The sequence below is a fragment of the Sander lucioperca genome, chromosome 11, assembly GCF_008315115.2.
Source record: "Sander lucioperca isolate FBNREF2018 chromosome 11, SLUC_FBN_1.2, whole genome shotgun sequence".
NCBI lineage: Eukaryota > Metazoa > Chordata > Actinopteri > Perciformes > Percidae > Sander > Sander lucioperca.
This window is the reverse complement of record NC_050183.1, coordinates 9,291,575-9,297,722: the sequence shown is the minus strand read 5'-3', so window position 1 is coordinate 9,297,722 and position 6,148 is coordinate 9,291,575. Positions and strand designations below refer to the sequence as shown.

General features: G+C 41.0%; 1 pseudogene; it reads right to left on the bottom strand.

Annotated features, from left to right (window-relative positions):
- Nucleotides 1-259: 259 nt before the first annotated feature.
- LOC116065163 lies at nucleotides 260-1,947 on the bottom strand (annotated as a pseudogene).
- Nucleotides 1,948-6,148: the final 4,201 nt, after the last annotated feature.

The window sequence follows — 6,148 nt, the reverse complement described above, 5'->3', positions numbered from 1 at the left end:
AACAAAATGAAAATGTGTGTATTCATATATATATATATATATATATATATATATATATATATATATGTGCTATATATGTATGTGTGTAAAATGTGAATGTATTGGCTTTGACATCCTAAGAAAGATTAATATTAATTGATTTTTAGATTCAACCCCAACTCCAAACGTTCTTGGCAGCAGATCAAGACAAAATATAAAAATATAATTCAAAGTGGTGAGTATTTTACCATAACCTTTTATTATTTTTGTGAACATTTTATCACAAACACTTCTTTGCAGCAAACAGAAAAAAATGTGAAATCCGGAAAACTGGGGGAGGGCCACCTCCTGCAGAATACACTGTGGCAGAGGAGTTGGCTTTGAGTAATAATAAGGGGCGGCCAATTATGGATGGGGTTTCAGGTGCTGTGCAATCTCGCTCCTTTCTGATAGTGGCTATATTGTGCAGAATGGCACATGTAGCCACTATCTGTGATGCCCGCTCTGGTGACACTCTTAAGCGCCTAAGGCAGTTGAAATGTGCCTTTACTTTACTGAGGGCCACATTGAAGCGGTTTTGTGGCCCTGTCTGAGGGTCAGGATAGGGGGTTAGCAAAAACCTCTGGTATGCATAACCCCTGTCTCCTACTAACAGGCCATCAAAAAGCCCTGTCATAGAACAGAAAATGGGAAGAAAAATAATTTTTGCTGTCACAATTAAAATAAACACTTTAACATGTTTTGTACTGTACCAAATTTAACTTGCCTACCTCAAAGCGCTGACACAACATAGACTCATAGAAAATTTGTGAGTCATGCACTGAGCCAGGCCATTTGGAATCCAAGCTTGTGATCATGCATTCATGATCACAAGTCATCTGCAGATGAAATCTGTTAGTTACTATTCATTTAAAGATTTATTTAAATTGCAAATAAAAATCATCACATATATATATAGTAGCCCTACCTAATCATTAAGGCTGTGAAAGGACTTTCTGTTCACATAATCTGCCTCATGTTCTCCTAGAGCTGTGGAGATTGCAACATGTGTGCAGTCCATTGCTCCAATGACTCTAGGGAATCCTTTCATATGAAAAAAAAAAATATATATATATATATTAAAAACCATTCTTAACATGTAGCTAATGTAGACTATTGTATAATACTTAAGTGCTCTAAGTGCAAGCTGCTTTTTGAAGGAAAAAAAAAAATTATTGTGAAAGGTTAAATTTGTTCATGTCACCCTATCAATACATCTTACCGGCAATTTTATAAAATCCCTCTTTTATGGACATGGTCGATAAATGTCCAGGGAACACAATTAAGCTATTTATGTACGCCTGCAGTGCGAGGTCCACCTTGCGAATTGTTCGACAAACTGTGTTTTTCCCTAGGTTCTCCGCATCACCGACCGCATACAAGTATGTACCACTTGCGAAGAAACGCAACGCAATACATACCGTTTGCGGTACAGTAAGTGCATGGCTTCGACGAGTCACATTTGTTATGTGCGGCTCAAGAAGTTCGCAAAGATAAGTTATTCCTTCCGTGGAATATCTGTATCTTTCATACAAATAAGTATCAGGAAAGTCAAGGGGATTTTGTCTGTCCCTAAAAACTCTTTCTCTACGAAGTGCTCGTCTAACAATTTGCGCTGAGATGTCCACAGGATTTGGAAGAAAAGGTGAAGCCATTGCAATGATTGCAACAGAGAACAGAAGCTGGGAATTAATTACGTCACCTATATGTTTCTTTGCTCACCGCTGATTGGTCAAACTTCTGACTGAGATCTCGAATCCAGAACATAACCTGCCCCGGAGCAGGTTAGCCGTGCAGCGTAAGATACCATGGCAACAACCACCGATTATAGCCGAGCTACTTTCATAGTACCTAAAACCCAGGGTTGGTGGAAACTAAACTGAAACATAGCTGGCTAGCCACCTAAACCAGCTTCATGGTATAGGCCCCTGGTGAATAAATGTTGATTAAAACAGCGGTTATTGGGCTAAAAATACCAATAATAGCAAAGCTATACAGCTTCTCTGCGGCAGCCCAACTGGCAGAAAAAAACGTGCTGTGATCAGGGAATCTGTGCGTAGACCACGGATGATGCCTGTCATTGACTTACATAGGCATCGCATCTGTGGGCCCGTCTTTTCGGCGATTCCGTGAAACTGCCACAGATTTTGAGTTAAGGGGCCGTGTTCATTTCACGGAATTCTGTGAGATTAGGTTTTTTAAAAAAGGGTATATTGGTTTTAATTGATCGAAGGATTATTGATTGGCCATTGATAATTTTGAAGTTAATAAATTCTACTATATTTAAAATAGCAGTTTTCTGTGATTGTTTTGTGTATTTTGTTGTAATAATTGCTGGTTGAACACAGGTAGTGCTCAAATTCATCCTTCCTTTCTGTTCCTTTAAAGAATACCAGATAGATCAACCAAGTTAATTAAGATCTGTCTTTTAAAGGGAACACCACCAATGAGACTGTTTCACAGCTCAACTATTGGTCCCTGAGTTCCAGGGTGGTGCCCCGTTTTGTTTGTCAATTTGGTGAAGTTATTAATACGCATATTAATAACTTTATTAATATTGATAAAACAATTTGCCAATAATTGAATCTGTACCCTACCAATTCCCAACACTGGCCTTCCTCTCTCTGGAAGTCTGTTAGTATACCTGGGGCGCGAAAAAAAGTTTTCGTATTTAAACACTTTGAAAAAAAAAACATAAAAGTGTAGTTGGTGTACCAGGAGTAACAAGTTTTTGGAAGGGGAATGGAAGCGGGAAAGGGTCAACCGCTTGTGCACTTTTCCCCCTTCTCTGGTGAGCGTCACTTTGGGGCGGTTTTCCAAGCCATCTTCTGCACAATTTGTGAAACCCAGTTTTTGAAAACATACGCAGTTCTCTGGAGAGAGAACTGCGTATGTTTGACACCGAGGGTGTCAGTAGGGCTTGGGATGGAGCCTGGGAGGAAGGCCGACTGTGAGCGCGGCCTTAGGTTCCAGGCTGGCCTCCCTCTCTTTGGAAGTCTGTAAGTATACCAGAGGCACGAAAAAACGACAGTGTTGTTTTTTGTTGGTATTCCAGGGGCGCAAAAGTTTAGTTGGTGTACCAGGGGCACGAATCTCTGGCCCAGGTGGATGGAGGGGTTTTGCCCAAGAAGGCATTGGAGGAGTGCCTGGAGCCTGTTAACCCGGGCATGAGGCCAGATAATGGGGCTTGGGAGGGAAGCTGGGGTGCCTGGTGGTCAAAACTCAGGCTTAGAGGCACTAACTGGGGCTTAGGAGGGGGGCTGGGGACCTGCGTGAAGCTGGCCCCCCATGTCATCAATTTTTTTTTAAGATCAATTTTTTATTGTTTTTTTATCATTCATTCAGAACAGAGAAACACAAATTGAACAAGAACAAAAACCCTCTCCCACCCTCTGCGGTCTCGAGGAAAACAGAACAAATAAACAAAAACACCTTGCCTAGTCACTCTCCTCTATTTCTTGTGGCACTGAGGTCATTAGGTCTGATATTTGTGCTGCTGTGCTTTTCCATAGGTTGATAGTCGATGATTTGGCTTTGTTAATCCTTGCTGTAGAGAGCTCAAGCATAACTATGTCCAGAAAATACGCCAACCACTGTTTTATACAAAGTGAGTGAGGGGGGAGCCAGCGTTGAGCTATCATTTTCTTGGTTGCAGTTGAGCCAGCTAGCCAAATTTTCCTCTGTCTCCCAAGCAGGTGTAATTTATAGTCGTCATTAAGTAACAAAACAATCGGATTAGCAGGAATTCGACATCCTATCACATCAGATATTATTGATGTTGTTTTATTCCAAAACTCATGCACATTTCACATTCCCAGACCATATGCAGGAAAGTTCCAGTTTGTTCAGGTTAACAGAACGTGCAATAGGGAGTGGGAATTACCAATATGTCCTATGACATATGTTGAAGTGGATCTGCTGGTGATTTGGGTTCTTGGAACAGTGGAAAATGTCCCAAACTGTCTCCCAATTAATTGCATTCCCCTCAGGGCTCAGCTCTCGCTCCCATTTCTTTACTATTGGGAGTTCTCCAATGGATACTTGCATCAGTTTAGCATAAATCTTGGACACTAATCCACAGGAAAATCAACAAACCATTTAATGATTAGTGCGCCTCAAGACTGTTTCCCCATGGCACTCCATAACATTCTATGGCTGATCTTAAGCGAAGATAAAAGAAGGATGTCCTGGGGACCTCAAAACTAGCTCTCAGGTCTTCAAAACTCAACATACCTTTCTCGTTGAATAGCTGATCTAAAGTAGAAATACCTCTGTCACTCCACTGGTTACAAGCAAAGGGTTTGTTACTAGACATTAAGTGTGCATTGTGCCATATTGGGGTATTGAAATGTCACTTATTGGTGTAGCGTAGTTGCTCCTCCATGTGTTGGTGATAATAGGGCCATAGGCTAGCATACACTTTTTTGGACACACACCTGCAAAGGCAAGGTCTTGCCGTCTTAGACTTCCAGTGAGGTTTTGCTCTATTTCTCTCCATGGAATTGTAGATGAGGGGTCCATCCACACTCTGAGGGCCTGTAGCTGAAAGGCTTTGTGATATATTTTAAAGTTGGGGAGGGCCAGCCCTCCTGTGTTTGTGGTACGTTGCAGGGTAGAGTATTTTAGCCTAGGTTGTTTATTATTCCAAACATACTGCCGAATTAAGGTATCAAGTTTCTTAGCAATAGCAATCCTGGACCGTAGCGATGCTGGCAGCGCAGACCAATTGGCCAGATTCCTTTGAACACTACTTAATATAGTTTCATAGTTGTCCTGGACAACTTGCTGTAGTGATGCGTGTATGGTGATGCCCAAATATGTCATTTTGCTTTGGGTTGGTATTGTAACACTAATGGCTAATGGCCTGTTGTTCAATAAAAGAAGATTAAATTTATTCCAGTTAATTTTATAGCCAGAAATTGAGCCAAATTCATTGAAGATCTTAAGATTTTAATTTTTGGAATAATCTTAATTTTTGGAATAGAGTCAGAGATGTACAACAAAATATCATCTGCAAATAATGATATTGAGCTGCTATTGGATTTAATCTGGACATTACATATTTTATTTTGCCTTATGGCTTCGGCTAACGGTTCAAGAGAGATTGCAAACAGCATGGGGGAAAGTGGGCATCCCATGTCACGAACCCCGCTCGATGGGAAATGGCTGAGAATGCAAGCCATTGGTTGAGACTATGGCCGTGGGGTTCGCATATCAATGAATTTGGCCCCCAAGTCAAGCCTCTCCATTACTTGCCACAAGTAGTTCCACTCTAGGCGGTCAAAAGCCTTTTCCGCGTTCACTGATAACACTGCTGCCGTTGTTGGAAGGTTTTTATAATAAATAATAATACATACATAACATACATTTGGAGCAAATCTCAAAGTGCTACAGTTAAGATCATAAAAGCATGGTAAAAACATCAATATAAAATACAAATAGACAGTGCAATGACTTGCAGGGTTAGTGTTGTTGTTTTTAGTCCTTTTTTAAAAGTCTCAATAGTTTGAGGTGCCCTCAGATGGTCGGGTAGGGCATTCCAGATCCGAGGAGCGACAGAACAGAAAGCCCGATCACCCATGGTGCTGAGCTTAGTCATGGGGAGAAGGAGGCGGTTTGAGTTTGTTGAACGGAGGGATCGAGTTGTAGTTAGAGGGGTGAGTAGTTCTTTCAGATGGGGGGGGGGCATTTCCATAGCAACTCAGTCAGATAACGTCCATAATAATTGGACTTTGGGTTCAATTTTTTTGACAGTTTTCAGTGGTTATAAGGAGCAATATGAGAGAGATTGATCGTTATTTAGGTACATTAAACCACGTTAAAGGGATATTTCACCTTTGGAAAGATGAATATATCTTTAAATTGGGTCACTTATGTAGTAGAAATGTGAATTTGTTTTAGAAATTGGTGGCTTCTAGGCCGAGAAAAGCCAGAAAATGTGTTTTTGGCTCATGTGGATGAAAGACACCAAATCCCAGAATGCACTTGCTTCGCTGCTTTAGAGTCCACTCCCAAGCCACGCCTAGACAGTGAGACGGTCAACTCAACTCAAGTGTGTTTTATTGTCATTTCAACCATATGCACGAAACAACGTTTCACCATGGCTCAAGTGGTGTTACACATTTAAAAT